Source organism: Sander lucioperca, chromosome 10 (assembly GCF_008315115.2).
Source record: "Sander lucioperca isolate FBNREF2018 chromosome 10, SLUC_FBN_1.2, whole genome shotgun sequence".
Lineage (NCBI taxonomy): Eukaryota > Metazoa > Chordata > Actinopteri > Perciformes > Percidae > Sander > Sander lucioperca.
In genome coordinates, this window is record NC_050182.1 from 12,131,725 (window position 1) to 12,151,762 (window position 20,038).

Consider the following 20,038-nt stretch of genomic DNA (forward strand, 5'->3'; position numbering starts at 1 on the left):
ATCAAATAACTAATAAAAACCTAACTTATTAAAAAATGAACACTTGAACAAACGTCAGCATCATCAGAACTACCTAAAATGACAGAAACCATCTTTGGGAAAATGTATTTGTTGGTACTTGGATTTTTTTATTTTGGCCCATGTCCCATCCGCCAACATGGAGAGGGGTGGGATTTATGACCTATACTGCAGCCAGTCACAAGGGGGCGATCCAGATGTTTTTTACTTTCAATTATACAGACTATGCATCAACCCCTGGGGCCTGTTTCACAAAACCAAGATAAGGGATTAAACTGGGATTTATCAGTTATCCTGGATGATTTAAGCCTTGACTCGGTTTCACGAAAGTGGAGGCACATAAATCACCATGGAGATTTATTCTATGCAGCTAGCCTGCTCCTGACCAGGCTAACAGTCAGGATCTATTTAATCCTGGAGCCTTTTCTGATCACCCAGCAGTGGTTTTACCCTATTGTTATCAGCCTGGATTAAAATACAACAGGTGCATATTGCTGTTCCTTTAAGTACCATTATTTTTTAAAATAATTATTCATGTGACAGTCATCGTTACTGTTATATTGCTATATGCAGACTGCTGTTCATATTGTTAAGTTTGTTGATAAGTTTGATGAATATATTATGGCAGTTGTTCAGATAATTAGAAAAGGCTGATAACATTTCAAATGTGTTTTAAATGAAGTCTGTTACTAAGGGCAATACATACAATGCTGTACATTTCTATAGTTGACCAATGCACCTTGAATTATTTTAGTTGATTTATTTTGTTTTAATTCTTTAACAATAAGGATCATGTTTGTTCCGCTTCCATGTGCATTGTATTTGGCATTCTTAGCACACAAATTGTGTTGTCCAGTAAACTGGGACTATAATTTGGGAGGATTGTACAATTTAAAGAACATATCCTAATTGTACAATCCTCCCAAATTATAGTCTTAGTTCACTGGACCAGTAACTATCTAGTGATGTAGGCTACTGTACATTCATGTTACAACAGGGAGAGGACACCTCAATGGTTTTTGACCTTATATTTAGCTGGGGGGGGAAAATAACTGATGAATATACTCTGTTCCATTCATGTTTACAGTGTGCATGGAATTTATCACTTAATTATCTTTATAGTTTCTAGATTTTAGAGTCCAATTTCTTCAGTGTCTTTATTTTCTATGTCCACAAGGAAGCAAGGAATATAATATGTAGAGAAGGAAACTCGTCCTCTATAAAAAAAAAATTAAAAAAAACGCGAAGATGAACTACTGCTCTTAACTGAAACCATTCACTGAGTCCCTGTCATCTGCAAAAACGAACAGTTGTACACTTTGCATTAAAAGCAAGCAGTGGAAGTTAATATGACTTATATAATATAATTATAATATAATATTACTTACTATATTTTAGACCATGAGGGAGAGGGAGAAACAGAGCGAAAGATATTTATGCTTCATATTCTAGTGTTGTAGAAAATTGATCTTCGTGGTAAATTTCCTGAGTAACATTATCTTCTGCTTACTTTTAAGGCAAAGAGTACAACTGTTAATTTGTGCAAATGATTAGTAGCCTAATCCTTGAATGGTATGATGATGACGGTTTCAATTCAGAGCAGTGGTCAGTTAATGTATATGTTTAGGCTGCTTACGTTTCAGTCATTCAGTCGGTCCGTGATCGTCTGCTACGCTTTCTGTTTCATTACAGCGCCGTGTTTCTTTTCTTTTTATACAAATAATGTGTTTCACGTCATCATACTTCCACAAGAAGCTGCTGCTCACTCTGTATAAAGTATGTACAATGCGTATTCTCCATTTTGGCATCAGTAAATCTGTGATCGACCTCGCGGTCTTTTGAGGAAAGCCGTGGACGCGCATCTATCTGAATTACTTCAGCCTGGCTCAACCTAGTCGCTCCTCCTCAGCCTGGCTTGGCCTTCGTGAAACGCACCAAGCCAGGATGCACAGATTAGACTAGGTCAAGCCTCGCTTTATCAGTTATCCTGGATTTATATATTCTGCTTTTGTGAAACAGGCCCCTGGTGTACTAGCTAGCAGTATTTTCTTCTTGCCTTTTGCTGGCAAAATAGAAACAAAGAAATATTTTCATCAAAACATTGCTCCATGGCGCCACCAGTGGTTACAGAGTACCTTTTAAATAGCATGCTAGCACTTTGCGTCTCTTATCCCTCAGTAGGCAAGTGCAAGAAGACGGTCAAGAACAACTTTACTTTCTCTTCCAAATCCTCGGAACTAGCTGTTGTTTTTGCACATTTGCATTTACATCTTGAATCCCACCACATGGAAAAGGTGGACTCCGCTATTGACAGTGAAAACCATCATACCTGTACATCAAATGGGTTTTTTCTTCTTTTAAATGGGCTATAACTAGTATCAAAAAGGGGTTTGATATAATAAAAAAATATTGACGGATAATTTTATTTTTTTAAAGGCTACCTCATTTCCTAGCAGGGCAGTGTTTGTGGGACTGATTTTAAAATACACTAGGTACATATTCATTGTCATTAAAAAAAATGTCACCCGGTGTATGTGACGTTTTATTTTTTCAACAATGGAGCTCTGTGGCACAGAGACTGAGACATAAACTAACAAGTTTTGGGGTAGCACTTTGATGCTTTTCATGAGATTAGTTGACAATTAAACAAAATATTTATGTAATATTTAAGATTTCCTTTAAAAAAATGAACAGATGTGGCCGGGTTAGCTCAGTTGGTAGAGCAGGCGCACATATATAGAGGTTTACTCCTCGACGCAGCGGCCGCGGGTTCGACTCCGACCTGTGGCCCTTTGCTGCATGTCATTCCCCCTCTCTCTCCCCTTTCATGTCTTCATCTCTCCTATGGAAATAAAGGCCTAAAATGCCCCAAAAAAATAATCTTTTTAAAAAAAAAGTAACAGATTTAAATCACTTGAAGTTTAATTCCATTAAAAAAGGGAAGATCCATTGTGATATTAATCACTGATATTGTACGACGTTATACACACTGCAGGAGGCAGACGAGGGGCAGCAGATCACTCAATTGAAAAAGTATCCGATGTTTGTGTCACTTGTGAGAGAGTAAAACTGCTGGTCCAACAAACTTTCCCAGCCTCTGAGCCTATACTTTGTGTCCTCCAAGAGATCCCCAGTGATCAATATTAAAGAGGGGAAGGACAGAGTTCCACCAAGGGCTCCGTGGATAAAACTGCACCCCTCCTCCCCCCATTGGAGCGACTCTGCGAAAGCCTTGAGTTATATTCCTGTAATTAGCTAAGTATCCACACCGGCTCTCACACAGAGCTCCTGCGTGAGTCCCTGTCGGCTTCATATACGCTCATCCCTGTAGATAGAAGATGCAATCAGAAAAACAGCAACACGAGCAGGGGGGGAAGAGAGAAAGAGAGAAAAAATCCACACATCAAAAAACAAACTTTGAACAATGACCCTACTTCTCGTGTGCAACTTTTTCCCCTTACACCTTGCATTTTTTCTTCTGTCACGGGTATAAGGGGCAAGAGCAATGCATCCCCTTTTTTTCCCTCTTCCAAGGATAATGATTTACAAAATGCCTCTCATCAAAGAATTCATTAACAACGCACGTTAATTAAAAAATAAATGAGTAAACATCAATATCAAATCTCAGCACTGTGGAAGGGAATACATTATGCAGAGTAATGATGTTTGAAAGGGGCTTTAGCACCTCTGTGGGACTCTTTTAAACCCCTTACCTCTTAGGCAGTTGCTTATTTTGCAACCCTTTGTTGTTTAACAACAAAGAGAATGGGCTCTCATAATGTTATATTAATCAGCGGATTAATATTTCAATTTGATTTGCTTTATAGTTGAGGTGCTGTTGGCATTTCCATTTTCCCTCCATATGTGCAGCGATGTTAAGTGGAATCATTACCATTTTCTACCTGGGGGTTCAGGGAGATAACAGGCACCAGTGATAGCTCTATTCTACGGAGGGAGAGGGAGGTTTTTGGGGGGTGCTCATGCATTTTTTAAAAGGCCGTGTTTGGTGTGCCTTCACATCCATTATTCTCCAATGTTGCATGCAAACAGCTGAGTCACAGCCTTTCTGCCCGCCACAGGACAACATGAAACAACAACGACCTTAAAATTCTAAATGAGAGTGCCCAGTTATGAAGGTGTCCACTGACATACAGTCAAAGAGGATTTATTTATTCTAAAGTGTGTGTGACAACTATTGTTCCTGCAGGAGTCTGCAAATAAAGTCAAGTAATGGGTTATAACTGAACAGGACACCTGAGTGAGTCATAATTGTGTTCAGATGTGTCCTATGACGTCCTATTAAAAAAAAATAGGTTTTATTCTTTGTGTTTGGTTGATATGTAATTAATAAACAACTCCACTCACCTTAACTTTATTTATATAGCACCTTTTATGCAGGCATGCAGCCCAAAGTGCTTCACAGAACAATATTAACACAGATGAAAACAAAACAAACAAACACAAGACAAAAAAATGAACAATAACAGGAATAAATATACCACAACAATAACAACCTCAAGAGTTTCAGTCTGCTCAAAGTGCAATGTAATCAGTCTACAACAGGAAAACAGGAAACAACAAACAAAATTGTTGGTTTGAGAAGACTGACGTGGACATCTGATAGCTGGCTGTCCCTTTCTACTAGAAAAGCATTAATCATGAATTCAGGGCAAAGTGTGGCGCGGACTGATGTTCTTATTCAGATGTATTTATCCATGTGTGTTGACTGGTATGAAGAGGACAGGTCAATTAGAGAGAATATTGCACGCAATAAATGTGCAACAGTTAAGAGTTATGTTTCCTCCAAAAAGGTGGTGGTAGACAATGTATTCCCCCTGAGTCCCAAGGTTGCTGATGGTGAAGTTGTTACTGGCAAAACTCTTTACTCTGTTTCATTTCACATTATGGTTTGAAGAACATAAATCAAGGCCATCATCAATTCACCAACTGTTTTAAACTAATGGGAATTGAATAAATGTAGACCGTAGGCCCCTGATGGTATATTTTTTCTGTCGGGTGGATGTACCTCCAGTTATTCAGAGCTTCATGGTGATCAACACAAGTCCAGTCACAGCATTGAGGAATTGTACACAGAAATGTTATACAGTACATGAATATTTATTCCTGTGGCCTTAAAGCTATAGTGCATAGTTTCTGTCACCCCCATGAGGAATTCTAAGTAATGACAACAAAACTGTCGGTGCGTCCACATGATACAAGCCTTCCGTGATCGCGCACGCGCCCCCACCCCTCCTCTACACAGTTGCTAGTAGCCAAGGAGGACACAGAGGATTAAAAAAACATGATGGACTCTTCAGAAGAGGTCATTATCTTCACTTGAGTTTCTGGGCGGGAAAGTCACCGGACGACACAATCTTCTGAACACAGCCATGCTGAGAAATACAGAGAGTTGTGTGGAGCTGATAGTCTTAATTAGCTTTGTAGCAACTCATTTGGCAGTGGCTTGAATGTAACGGACGTTCATTAATATCAAAAAGTTACGCACTAAAGCTTTAATAATTGGAAGTTCAGTTGAAAAACTTGAAACTGAAGACACTGGTTTTTACTATTTTGGTTGTCTTTTGTAGCCATTTGTGTGTGTAGTAATACAACTAAGATAAGGTCCTGGCATTATCAGTAAACAGAAAAAAAAATAGTGGTCTGTTGTGAGTTTGTGGACATTGGCCTGAATTATTATCCCAGTCCGGCCCTGGTCATAATAAATCTACTGTATCAGTCAGTATGAGGACATGGAAGTTGGTTTGTGGCTAACAGTTTGTGACACCTCAAAACAATGCACAAATCACTGTTGGGTAACACTTTTGAACAGTATTTTCCTGTGTTGTCCCACTGCAACGTTACCTCCATAAATATGTTAACAAGTAGCAAATTTGCTCTGACTGCTGCAAAGTTGGATTATCACAAAGCACAAATCTGTGGATGGCTGAAGAGGAAATGTGTAAATATATCTGTAGTGTTCTCGTAATCATGAGAAATGTACAAGTGGGTTTGTTGAAATCACAAAATCTTTTTTGTTTTGTCTGAACATAAGGAATTCATCCCAAATTCGCAAACTGTAAAAACCTCTGTCAACTCCATGAGATGAGAAAGTTTCGTCATTGCAGTATAATAATTACATTCGTCCTCTCAGGTCTTCCATACAATTTTCTCCTGCACTGCAATGTTGATTTAATTTCTTTATTTTATTTAAAAGCTTCAACTAACTTTGGTTTAATGCACTATAGCTGAAGTAAGGTGTAAGTTGTACAGCCTTAGATTGCTACAAAATGTCTACAAACTAAAGGATGATCTAGTTTGGACTCAAAAGAGCTCCTACAAAAACACAAAAGCAGTTCCCAATATTTGAAACAATCTGCCCTCTGCTGCTAAACTTAACCTGTATGATCAGTGTCAACTTTGCTTTACTCTTCAGCCTCCAGCTAATCACATCCCTTTAGCAGTACACGTCTTAAGGAAAACAGACAAGCAATTAGGACACAGATTATTTGTCATAAACACCATTCACCGCAATGCAAATGCAAGATAATTGCCCAGCAGACCTTGAGTGACAAGTCATTAGATGATTGTTCACAACGGTTGATTACGATGTGACAGGCGTGTCTCGCTTGATACATAACTGAAGTTAAGCGTTGACATCATTTTTAAAAGGCTTCTGCTAATCACATCCGAACCCTCGATAAACAGCAACGTTAACACAGCGCAAATATTTCCTCTTTTTGTTTTTTTGTTTTTGCAACATCTCCGTGTTGCAGTCAGATACACAGTTCAGTTTGGAGGATATGGACAGTGCACATTGGATTGGACTTTGAGGTCAAAACTTCTGATTTTCAGCTTGTGTTTGTAGTTGTTCTCATCCTTACTACAGGACTTATAGTTCAATTTTTACATAGTTAACCAATCTAAGGAGAATGCAGGAGGACAAAGCTCGTAAAACATACAGGCAAGGCAACCGAGAAGTTTATTTATGGCCAGTAACAAAGTATTGTGCAACTATAGGCCTATATATATATATATATACACACATACTACATACTATAATAGTGCAAATTAACATGCACTTTATTTGCTTGATACTAGCAGAAACAGAGTGTTACTAACTACACTAAGAATCTTACCCCAAATATCTAATTATTTCACTTTATTTAACTTGTGTGTAAAATGTGTGCACTGTGTATAACAAGCTTAACTGTAACCAGTGGTAGAATGTAACTAAGTACATTTACTCAAGTGCTGTCAAGTGCTGTAAGTACATATTTAAGGTACTTGTACTTTACTTGACTCTTTTCTTTTCATGCCACTTTCTACTCCGTTACATTTCAGAGAGAAATTTTGTACTTTTTACTCCACTACATTAATCTGACAGCTTTAGTTACTAGTTACTTTACAAATGAAGATGTTTGTGCACACAAAACACATGTAGTTTAGACTGATGATGATTAGACAACTAAACCCTTGACAGTTGATTGACAGAACTGTTTTGATCGTTTCCAGTTTCTAATGTGTCTGTATTGAGTTCTTTTACTTTTAATACTTTAAGTATTGCAATATAATTTTCCAGATGATACTTATATACTCTTAAGCAACATTTTCAATGCAGAACTTTTACTTGTAACAGTTTTTTTACAGTGTGGTATTAGTACTTCTGCTTAAAGCGTAACTCTCGCCAAAATGCAACCTTAGGGTCTTTTTATGAATGTACCCGAGTCAAACTTTCGTTTAATAGCATATTTAGGATGGAATCGCCACTTTTAAGATTTACCATATCTTCGTTTTTCGGTCAAATGGCCTTTTGAATGGGAGAGCTAGGGGCACTACTATGCTAGCATCAAAATAGCTATTTTTAAAACACTAAGAAGGCTCGACACAACATGAAACTTTGCTCCAAGTATCACCATGAAGAGCACGAGCATTGAGAACATTGTTTGTGTACACAGAGTTTATCAAAGGTTTTGAACAACTCACTGTAGCTATTGTTTATCCGGTCGCCGTCCATCTCGCAAGTCAAAAATAGTCGAGGGAGGAGAGTAAAGATGGAAAGCTCCTAAAGCTTAGTTCCATATAAATGCACGGATAATTTGTTGTTTTGTCGTTAGTGAAAAACAATATTGACCTTGTAGTTGAAAAAGGAGCCTCATATAAAAATGACATTTCCTCCTATGGAGTCCGTTCATTCGCATTTGGAGATTGACTCTTTTTTGACTGAGAAAATGGCGGCTAGCGTAAACAACAACTGCTAACGTGAGTTGCTTAAAACCTTTCTTTTTAGTAAACGGTCTACAACTCACAATGTTCTCAATGCTTTCATTAAGGTGTAGAGCCCCTGGCGATACTTTGAGCAAAGTTTCATGTTGTGTTGAGCCTTCTTAGTTTTTTAAAAATAGTGATTTTGATGCTATCATAGAAGTGCCCCTAGCAAAAGGCAATTTGACCGAAAAACGAAGATACGGTAAATCTTAAAAGTGCCGTTTCTGTCCTAATTATGCTTTTAAACGAAAGTTTGACTCGGGTACATTCACAAAAAGACCCTAGGTTGCATTTTGGCGAGAGTTACGCTTTAAGTAAAGGATCTGAATACTTCTTCCATCACTCATATGATGTGAATGTAAACCCCTAATTAAAGCTTTGTCACAGCAGACATTTCGACTTGTCTTAGTAGAAAACGCATGTGTTGCTAATAGCATTAACAATGGCTCTGATCTATTAAAGTGTCCCGCTAAGCCGTGACAGTGAACTAGCGTGCACAACACCAGGACTCTGAACCTGAAGCAGCTAAATGGAATTCAGCCATCATTAATATTATTATTTACGTCTGTACTTCTACTGTGACACACACAGTATTCTGTCTTTTTATTCATTGCACTTTGCAAACTGATGTTTGCTATTACTTGTTTATAGTCTCCTTGTTGTTGCCGTATGTTCAGTATGTTTCTTGTTACTTGTTGATAGTGTGTACTGTACGTTTCCCATGTTTTCTGTTTTATTTTTTTTTTAAGATTATTTTTGGGGCTTTTTCCTTTGAGTGAGAGTGAGAGAGAGAGAGAGAGAGTGAGAGATTGTGTGTGAGATTGTGTGTGTGTGAGATTGTGTGTGAGAGAGAGAGAGATTGTGTGTGAGAGAGAGAGAGAGAGAGAGATTTTCGAACCAGGGCCACTGTAAAGGACTCAGCCTACATGGGTGTACCTGTCTGCACTATGACTATCACAAACCCTGTATGCTGGAGTACAGAGCCCAAAAAAATGCTAACTGTGTCTTAGTCCAAATATGTGCAGTATATACTGTATGTAAATTAATTCGGATAATATATAATAAATAATAAAGGTAGATTTTTTTTTAATAAGTTTCATCAAACTCATTATTTTGCCAATTAACTTGAAGTTTCTTAATTCACTTTCCGATTTTGAGCACGTGACTTATTTGTTTCTTTTTTCCATCTTGATTTAAAAAAACAGAAGTTTGCGTTGACAGACACCAAATATGTTATATTTTCCATTGTCATTATTTGACAGTTTGATTTGAATTCTTTCTAATCAGTGTTTTCTAAAGGATTCCTCAGGGTCACCGTACACATCATCCTCCAATAAATCCGTCATTCTTTCTGAATACCACAGTGACCCCTGTGTCTACATCTGTGAATAGGTGTGTGTATGTGCCTGCAGTTACACGCCTGTTAATGTGCATGTGTGTGTGTGTATGAGCACGTGCACCGCTGCCCTTCATAATCAGGGGGTCTGAAAGAGCCCCCACTCTGCCTGAATTGCTCACAGCTGCGGGCCCCTTGTCGCGCTGGCAGCCTCGGCCCTGTCATCGTGCGTCCGCCTATCTGACCTGCTAATTTGGAGCATATGTAAGTGTTCTTAAAGTGGCGGGCCTTTTGACATGCCACAAACAGCAGCTGTGGCAGCTGCCCCGAAGGAAAGCTTTATTTAATTCAATTACATCTTTTGGAGATATGTAAACGAGGTGCTGAGGGGCTGGGAGAGGAGGGAAAGGTGGGCGACGAGGGAATAGAGAGGAGGACAGGGGGGAGGTTTGTCCTCCCTACCTATCCTCATCACACCCCCTTTCCCCTCTCTTGCCCTCCCGAAAGACCCTCCACCATGCCTCCTCACCATCACCTCCTTTCCAACTTGAAACCCAAAAGTGTCAAGGCCCAGGTGGCTTGATAGGCAAATGATTGGGTGAGTAACTGTTGCAAAAAAAAAAAAAAAAACTCACCTCCCCTCCTCCCCCTTCTCAGACCCCCTTCACCCCCCTTCACTGCTCACTGTCTCTCCAGCGGGGGGAGTCTGAGGGGGGATAATCAGGGTCAGGATCCTCTGCCACACTGATCAGTACGTCTCAACCCCCGGGCAGCCCTGCAATTAATGCGCCGTTGAAAGGGAGCGAAAATATTCACCATCTGGCAATTAGGGCTCATAGGCTCCCTCTTTCTGTCTCTCCTCCTCTTCTTTCCCTCTCTGGGCTTTAAATGTAATTGTGATCTTATTCTTGTTCCAGCTCCAGCGCCTCGCACTGGCCCAAGGCCCATTTGCCGCTCCGAGGGTCTATATAGGAATGAACGAAGGCAGGATCGCAATCCAGGGCAATTCAGAAAGCCCTCTAAGTTCCAAAATGGAGACGTAATAACGACCCTTCTTGTCATTTTTTTTTTTTTCCTCTGCGGAGGATTCATCCCATCTCTTGCTTTTCCAGCCCCAGCTGCTGCTGGCCTGAAAAGGGGCTTGAAAGAGACTGGTGTCATCATGATCAAATTAACTCTTTCTCTCTGGATGGGAGCAAAGGTTGTCAATGGTACTGTCGCCTGTAGTTGTTTTTTTTGTTTTTTTTAACACATCAATGATGTTATGATTAGTCATTTTGCTGCCTACAATGGCCGCCAAATGCGTGTGAATGCCCTTTGCCGTCAAAGAGGAGCGGAGGGCTGTTGAAAGACATTGATTTTGAGAGAAGTCAGACATCTTTCCAGTTTTTTTTCTCCCTCCGTCTCTTCTCCATGCACTCATTGTGAAATTCAAATCTGGGGCTGACAAATCGAGTGATTACGCTCACCATTGATCTGGCTAGTTTTGAGTTGCAAATGTGCAACCTCGACATTTGGCTAGTGTGAATCAAGGTCTCTGGGACAATGGAGAAGCAAATTCGAGGAAGTAGTAGATGGCACATACTACACACACACACACACACACACACACAGACAGCAGTGAGAGACGCTGCTCAGAAAAGCTGTGTGCATCGCAACTGAGGCCAAGAGGGTTTCCCATGAATCAAGATTAGAAATTTATTTTTTTGTAACATCAAGACGTGAGGATGTTCCAAATGTTCCATCGACAAAAGGGGAGAACAAACCCTTGTTGCTTTTTTCCTTCATGTTTCTCATGTGAGGTCAGCGTTTGTCGACTTTTCTTGATCCGCTGACCTCAATCTCTCGTTTTTTAATTGCTGCACCGCCATCCCTACAGCGAGCCGCCGCCACCGCCATTGTGCTTTCCTGTAAAGAGATAATTACACATATTGAATTATTAACAGTCATTATCAAAGACTTGTGCTTAACTTGTTTTGTCGTAGCGTAAGGTTCCTGTGATCTCGGGCAGTCATTACTTATTAACAGACTGGATACTTCCCCCCCCAGTTGCCGCATGTCGACGCATGCCGTTAATGACGTGCTCATCCTGTTTGCCCCCGCTTCAGCTCCAACTAAACGGCAGAAATAATATTGGGGTTACACTGAGGGGGTAAAAAAAGTATTGCAAAAATGACTATTTATTGGCTCAGATGAAATCATTATCATAAAGGGAGGTTAATTAAACCAGTATTTTGAATCGACTGTTTACATAGCAGAGGAGTAGTTTTTATCTGGGCCTCTAAATGGCATCGTTTCTTCAGGGAGATGCCAGATTACCATTTGAACCCAGGCGGACGACCAACCAGTGCATTAACCTACATTATACCGCTGCCAGGTGAAAACCTTGTATCTCCATGATGTGGTCTTTGAGACAGATTTAGTACAGTAGCTGTTTTTGAGTTGATTTTGAAAGGTTTTGTAGATTTATTTTGTTGCATATAGCAGTGACTCCCAGCCAGGGGGTACTTGTACCCAACAGGGTACTTCTGCATTTGGTTTAGCAAAAGTCATTTGGAAAAAATTTGACCATAGTTATTAAATGTATCCACATACTCTGTCAGCTGTAACACCTGAAAACCACAGGTTGTAAGTAAGCGTGCAGGAAAACAGTTGACAAGTGAATAGGGAAGTTGAAACTACTAACGAATCCGAAACCGAATACGGAATCCTACTCCCATCCTCAGTCCATTAACACAGTAAACACATTAATGAAGTAAACAAATCATTAACCTGAAGTTGCTGCATTTTGGCTGCTGTCTGTAGATTCCTTCATGCACAACTCGTATTCTTTCAGATGTTTCATACGCAAATGTTTTAACGGCGGCAATGTTGTGTATTGTTTAGGGTCCTCGCCACCACGAGACAAATCGGCATTGCAAATTGAACATGTAGCTCGACTTGAATGGCCTTCTTTTAACTGAAAGTACTGCCAAACAACACTTTTTGTGCTCACAAGTTCCATTTTCACTACTGCATTGAATGGTCCACCTACGTAAACACCTTCCCGAAAAACATTCTAAGGTTCGGCAGAAACCGAAACCCGTCAAAAAGCCCAATATTCGGCCGAATCCGAAGCTGAATCCTGGATTTGGTGCATCCCTAGTTGAAACAGTTTGCTAAAAGTGGATGGATGTATGGATGAATAATAAAGGCTCAACGTAAACCATTGAAATAGCCAAAAGTAAAGCAATTAAAATAGTTCAAAGTAATGGATACATGGATAACATCAATAGCTGTAAAAAGTAACAGACCGTAAGTTAAAGTAACTAAAGGTACAATAGCTCAAAGTAATAGACAAATGACTAATACTGGAATATCTAGCGATTTGGATGGAATGGAATAACAGTACATTATATATATATATATATAAAAATAGGTAAACAATTGAAATAAACTTAGCACAAAAAGTAAGGAAATTTGTGTTTGGTAGATTAGAAATAATCTACCAAACACAAATTCTGTTACCACAGAGAAATCTGTGGTAACAGTGCTTTTTGGCAATACATTTCATACCGTTGGAAAGCCTGTTTAGTTCCCTTTCAAATGGTGCCCCATTTGTAAGGAACATGCATTTGTGGGATGAGCAGCAGCGCTGAGTATGTGGGTTGCGCCCATGCAGACCTGCTCCCATGAGTCTCGACCCTCGGGTACCCACACCTTACCTCCATTCGGCCCCATTCATCCTCCTAATCGACCCCACCGAACACAACCCTTACCCAATATTTACCGAATCCTTTAGCCATTTAAAAAAAAAAAAAAGAAATAAACTTTTATACTGTACAAATGTCGTGGTCTTTTTTAGGGGAATTACTATAATATTCTGTTTAAAATCTATCCAAAAGAACATATTTGAAATTTTTTATCATGTTAAAGAAAGCTATGTCAAAGTCGAAACAGTACGAACACAGACTTTTTCTCTGTTCTTATTTTGTCCACATTTAACCATCCCCCAAGGTTGAAAACAGACTTGTAAAAGTTGCAGGGTAAAAATACATCTTCATAAACAGCCACTTTGATTTGATTACACATAAACCGCTCCCCTCAAAACCCTGCAACTGAATGAGTCACGTCAAACTTATAATGTGTGAAATGGACCAAAACAGGCGGCCGCAAAGAACAGGTCTTAAAGCTTTGCCTAAATTTAGGCTCTCAGGTGAACATTGTGGACAGGTGCTCTGGAAATCACCTTCAAAACCAACCACCTGGCTCTAAATTCAGCTCCATCCAAATGGAATGAGAGTATGGAAATAGAAAGACAAACACTGAGGGCAGAAACCGTGACAGACAACTGTGCAGGGAGGGGTTAGAAAAATGGCACACAGAGATATCTCCTGGAAATAACCCAGGAGTCTGGAATAAGCAGGTATTTAGTGGTGGAAGAAGTATTCAGATCCTTTACTTGAGTCAAAGTACTCATACCACACTGTAAAAAATACTCTGCATTGAAAATGTTAAGTAAAAGCATGTAAGTATCATCAGGAAAATGTACTCAACGCAGATAAAACCTCACATTTTAGAAACTGGAAACCATCCAAACAGTTCTGTCAATCAACTGTTTGTTGGGCAAGTGTTTGATCGGCTAATGATTTTAGCTGTACTTATAGGCCATATTGTTGGCTAGTTTAATTTCTAATAAAACATCATATTTTATAAACTACATGTGTTTTGTGTGCAAAAATCTTAACCTGTAAAGTAACTAAATTACTAAAGTACAATATTTCTCTCTGAAATGTAGCAGAGTAGAAGTAGAAAGTGGCATGAAAAGAAAAGACTACAAGTAAAGTACAAGCAAGGGCGTAACTTTGGGTTCAACATTGGGGGGGTTGAGATCTCCACTTTTGAGCAAAATAGATATTTTGAGCATATCAAACTCTTCCGGACCTGCATTCTGGGATTTTCTGCATCACGTTATGGTGCAAATGTCTTTATTTATGTAAAGGAAATTATAATTTTTGGTGTGGGTTGCACTGGCCAGTTTTGATTATGGGGGTATGTATGTATGTATGTACCCCCCCCTGTAAATTACGCCTATGAGTACAAGTACCTCAAATGTGTACTTAAGTACAGTACTCGAGTAAATGTTCCACCACTGCAGGTATTACATGTGAAAACAACATATCAGGTCTGAGAGGGACAGACTGCGGCTGTGGGATGAGACGCTTTCAGAAGCACTTAAACAAATGGCAGGCGGGTGGACCACACACGCTGACGGTGGGGGGGGGGGCGCCTCAGCACTTCAGCACAGGGCTTTTTTGCACATGCAAATGTGGAACTGGTGTGAGTGGCACGCCAAGCTGCAGCCAGGCAGAGTCAGAGACACAGAGAGCCAGGCTGAACCCTCACCTGCAGGACCTCCACCCAGCCAACACCAACCACATCCACTTTGTTCTTCTTTCATTCTCCTTTCCGCTCTTTTGTTGCTCTATGTTTGGTTTGGACAGGGGTGGAAAGTAACGAATTACAATTACTCACGTTACTGTAATTGATTAGTGTTTTTTTGTTTGTGTGTGTGTGTACTTTTTAAAGTAATTTTACTTTTACTTCAGTGTGTATTGCATTGTACTTTGCTACATTTTCAATCACATCCATTACTGAGTGAAAAAATTAATAAAAAAGGTTGCTGTCAACAAATGAAATCAAAAACATGTGGCCAGGTTAGCTCAGTTGGTAGAGCAGGCGCACATATATAGAGGTTTACTACTAGAAGCAGCAGCCGCGGGTTCAACTCTGACCTGCGGCCCTTTGCTGCATGTCATTCCCCCCCTCTCTCCCCTTTCATTTCTTCATCTATCCTGTGGAAATAAAGGCCTGAAAATGCTAAAAAAATAATCTTTAAAAGAAAAAAGAAAAAATGCGATATGGCTTTGTGCCCTTATGAAATCACCAAAAAAGCTGTGATTTTAATAAATAAGATATTATATAAACATAAATATAAAAGAGTATCTCCTCCTGCTGTTAAAAAGTAACTAAGTAACTTTTACTCTTAGTCAATTTTAAATAAGCTCCTTTTTACTTTTTCTCGAGTAGATTTTTATACCGGTGATTTTACTTCTACTTATGTAAAAGTTCATCACAGTAATAGTACTTTACAGTAATAGGTATGTTGTTTCCCTCAGTTAGAAGTAAAAGCCCTGTATGCAAAATTTTAAATTCAATGTAGTAGTTAATGTGTACGTATTGTATAATGTATTGTATGTAAAAGTAACGGTCACATAAATGTAGTGGAGTAAAAAGTACATTGTTACCCTCTGAGCTGTAGTGAAGTATAAAGTACCACACTACTTTCCACCATGCCCTGTATCTGGGATGTTTTACACAGTTCCACCACTGTAGTTTATTAATACATGGGATGTTTTTTTTTTTTTACAGTAAATGATTTCTTATCTAAGACAAGAAGCTAACATCTTACAATTTATCCTCCTACTTTGGTACAAAGTTGATGCTTTTTAATCCCATTACGTTTCCTTTCTGTCTCTTACAACACCTCTTCTCATTCACTCATTTTATTCAATCACTGGCCCTTTTCATTGTTTGTGCTTAGATCTCTTCTCCTCTTTTTTTCGACCTATTGTGATCCTGATCTTTTCTCTTCTCCTCTCCTCTGGACCTTCCCACTCTGTGTTATCTGATCTGCTCTCACTCCTCTCTTTTCCCTCCACTCTCTCTGTCTGTCTTCCTCTGTGCGCTCTCCTTTCCCTGCGTTGAACAAATGGGTAATAAGCGCCACTTTGTACCTCTCTCCTCTTTCAGATCCAGAGTGAAGAGTCTGATTAAATAATCATTGGAGTAGCGGTGTGCGTGCGGCTTTCCCCCTGCTCCTCACCTTGGGGACATATTGTCCCCTGTCACTGAAACCTCGGGGACAGAAGGCTCCGCCGTGGGGAGGCTCAGCAGGGGAGCAAGGGGCTGATGAAACGAAGATCGGGTAATGAAGGCATGGCCCATGGCTTCTGTGGCTCTGCCATATGTTTCACCAAATGCAAATTGCCCCCAATTCAAACAACTTTTTCATCTTGATATATGCAAATGTGTTTATAAATACTGGCTTATAAATATAGCATTACAGTTTTTAAGGAGGGAGCTTTGAGTCATTTTCTCCCTCGCTCTGCTGTTGTTACGTGTGGCAGCGGCGCAGCGTGACAGGCTTTAACGAACAGGCTCGGACCTGGCAGCACCTAATGGTGTCCTGGGGGACAGGAAGTATGGGGGTCAAAGGGAGGGGAGCGCTGACTGGCCTGCGAACCAATGAGAGCGGCCCTCGTGAATGCCTCATCCAATTAAAATTAGCCCAGTTATCACACAAGCCAATGACAAATCAAAGTGGGCACACATACAAATGAGTGCTGGAGGTGACCACACATTTGAACTTTTGGGATTTTGAGTCACTTAACTTTTACTTAACACTCATTCACAATTAAGCATGTTTAACCTTTGCTCAAAATGCAAAATAAATAATCTATAAAATAAATAACTGGATTAACAACAAAACTAAAAAGTTGATTGTGTTTACATGAGTTCTGACGAGTTCTGTGGGGCAACATCACCTAAACACTAAGAGCTTAGATTGTGTGTGTGTGTGTGTGTGTGTGTGTGTGTGTGTGTGTGTGTGTGTGTGGGTGTGTGTGTGTGTGTGTGTGTGTCGTGCTCAGAGCAATGAACCCAAAACATCAACATCAAAGAGGCAAAATGTTAAATAATGATAAAGCCTTGATTGCACTCTAATTAACTTGATTGAGCTACCCGAGAGCTAAACTGCTTATATATTTCTATTCTGACCTGGAAAAACTTTGTAACACATCTTCATCCAACAGTGGGGGAAAAACACTTTCAATTAAGGGACAAAAAAAACATTTTTTTTTTTTTTATCTGATTTTAAATATGGATCATTTATCAGTCAGTTTTAGACAGTTAATGTACGTCCTGTTGGCCCGCTCCTAACATGTCACACCAGGTCGCCTCCTCCTGTATCTCTGTAACTCAGGCCTGGTGAGGACAGCTGACGCCGTTAGCCGCTCCTGTTGGGGGGAGGGGGGTTGCAGTCAGGTGTCAGTCGCCGCGGTGATGATCAGATTGTCACAGTCCCGCTGGTTCCCTTGGAGACGGCACCTGAGTCGATGCCTGTGCCAACATCTTCATCATCACCCGCGGAAACAGCAGCTGGCGGCTCTGGACCGGGCCGTGTGGCCAAGTGGGTCAGACCTCACTGAGGGTGGAGGGGCAGTCCACCGTGATGTTGTTGTTGTTGTTGTTGTTGTAGTCAGGCGTGGTGCATTATGGGAGTAGAAAATGTTTGTTTGTTAGTAAACTAATTGATGACTGTCCAAATAATGTTTTTTTCTTGGAAAGCTTCACCATATCTGAACACCTGCAACAAACATGGGGACAGTTATTACTTTAATACCAACAAGTATTACTCACAGGATTTATCATTTTTTGAATTAACATAAGTGATCATTTGGGTAACTGTCACAGTACCTCTGTGGTTTCATAGATGTTTTTTTCCACTTTTGCTCTCACACTTGAGTTCAGGATATCAGCTTACTAATAATGTCGTTTTTGTAATTTTTACAAAAGCTCAAGTGAACTGTTACTTCAGTTGGCAGGTTGTGCTCACCACCTTTATGCCGGTGGTTTGTGTTGTGGACATACACAAACATTGCAGAAGAATTCAAACTTTTCTGAGCATAAAATACTATATATATATATATATATAAATTATATACATAATATTTCAAATTCCATTAAGAGTCACTTCAAGATTTACCACAAGGTCTATTTAGTAGCTACTCTGAAGCTTTTGATCATATCACAATTGTTTAAATAAAAAAAAATATCAGAGCACCCTAATGAGTTCTCGTCCTAGATGGTTCAAAGTTCACTATCGTCCTTAGCGACAACTGTTTCAAAAACACGTTGCCACATCCACCATTGTATTTGGACACCAATGCTTATTCATTGTGGACAAGAAGGAAGCGATATGAACTTTTCTGGCCTATCTGCTGGGTAGGCATTGTGAATGTATTTGTAAAACATAGCCCGAAATTTTCCATAGACAGCCAGTGTGAAAGAGATGGCAATTAAACGGTTGACAGGACACCTCCTCCTAAAAACAAGGACAATTATTACTCTCATGTCAAATACAAATCTCCTTTTTGTATGTGACATGATCACTTTAAGTTCCTTCGTAAGATGATCTGTTGTGCTGGAAGTAAGGATCACGTCATGAACTTGCACCTGGTTCAAGTGATGGATGCAACAGATTTATTCTGACTTTGTTCTGACTGAGAAGAGATAATAAAAAGGGCACAAGCAAAGAAAAGGAATCAAATACACGACATATTGCAAACTAAGACCATACATAAGTACAGTAATTGAGGAAATGTACTTTCCTCTCACTGTGTAGGCTACAGGTAGCTCAGTCAGACGTTGCTGACATCACTCCATCTCTCTCACACACACACAAGACACATTGTCCAGCTGATCTGAGGCCTGTGTGAGTACACCAGTCTTCAGGTCTTAACAGATGAGTTGTGCTGGTTACTGTAACCTCCAGGTTCACAGTCAGCTCATTAGCCCGAGTGCTCTGCTGCTAATTCAGGAGGGGGTTACGAACTGGATGCTAATTAATCACAGAGAAGACCTGGCATGCAACCACAGACAAAAGCAGTGGTGAACGCTGCTGCTGCCATGTAGGCGTTAACACTCGTGTGTTGTTCGTGGGTGAACACAACAAGGTTTTACTGCATATGCTGAGGGAAAGATGATGAGAAGTAAACAAAGAAGGCAGCGGAGCGACTGTGATCACAGGGAGCTCATAGGAGAAGCTATGTTAAAAAGGGTGTGATTTAATCCTTTTAATGATGAGAAAAGTAAAGTTGTGAAATCGATCCACTAACAGAGATAGATTCACCTTTTGTCAGCTTTTCAGGTGGATCTTTGACTTGTTTTATTGATCCTAAAAAAATGTGCCCATCATACGCCCAAATCATGTATAATTCCACTTATATACTGTATAACATATGGTTTTAATACATGAAGCGCTGTGTGACAAATCCTTGATTAGCCACCAGCTCCACGTTTCATTATTATTTACCAAATTAAATAAAATCAACAACTTCATTGTATGCTAAATGATGATGTTTGTGTTTTCTTTGTTCAAAACCTTAAAAAGCGATATTAAACATATACCTGACATTACAGTTCCACTCACACCTGGAAATCTTTTGGGAATTAATACAAACCTCAAGATCAATGCTAGGGACAGATACATATTTAAAATGTTCAGCTTAACAGCACTGAAGCAAGTTACTAGGCTTTGGAAACAAGCCAAATCCCCAGACCTTCAAGCATGGTACAAGACAATAGAACAAACATTGG

General features: G+C 39.8%; 1 long non-coding RNA gene across 2 annotated transcripts in view; it reads left to right on the forward strand.

Moving 5' to 3' along the window:
• The window catches only part of LOC116036089, a 37,720-nt gene extending 19,763 nt beyond the window's left edge, over positions 1-17,957 (forward strand). For both annotated transcript variants that reach the window (XR_004898594.1, XR_004101531.2), the window contains exon 4: positions 16,412-17,957. This is a non-coding gene — a long non-coding RNA (uncharacterized LOC116036089). The remainder of the gene's footprint in view (positions 1-16,411) is intronic.
• The last annotated feature ends 2,081 nt before the right edge of the window (positions 17,958-20,038 follow it).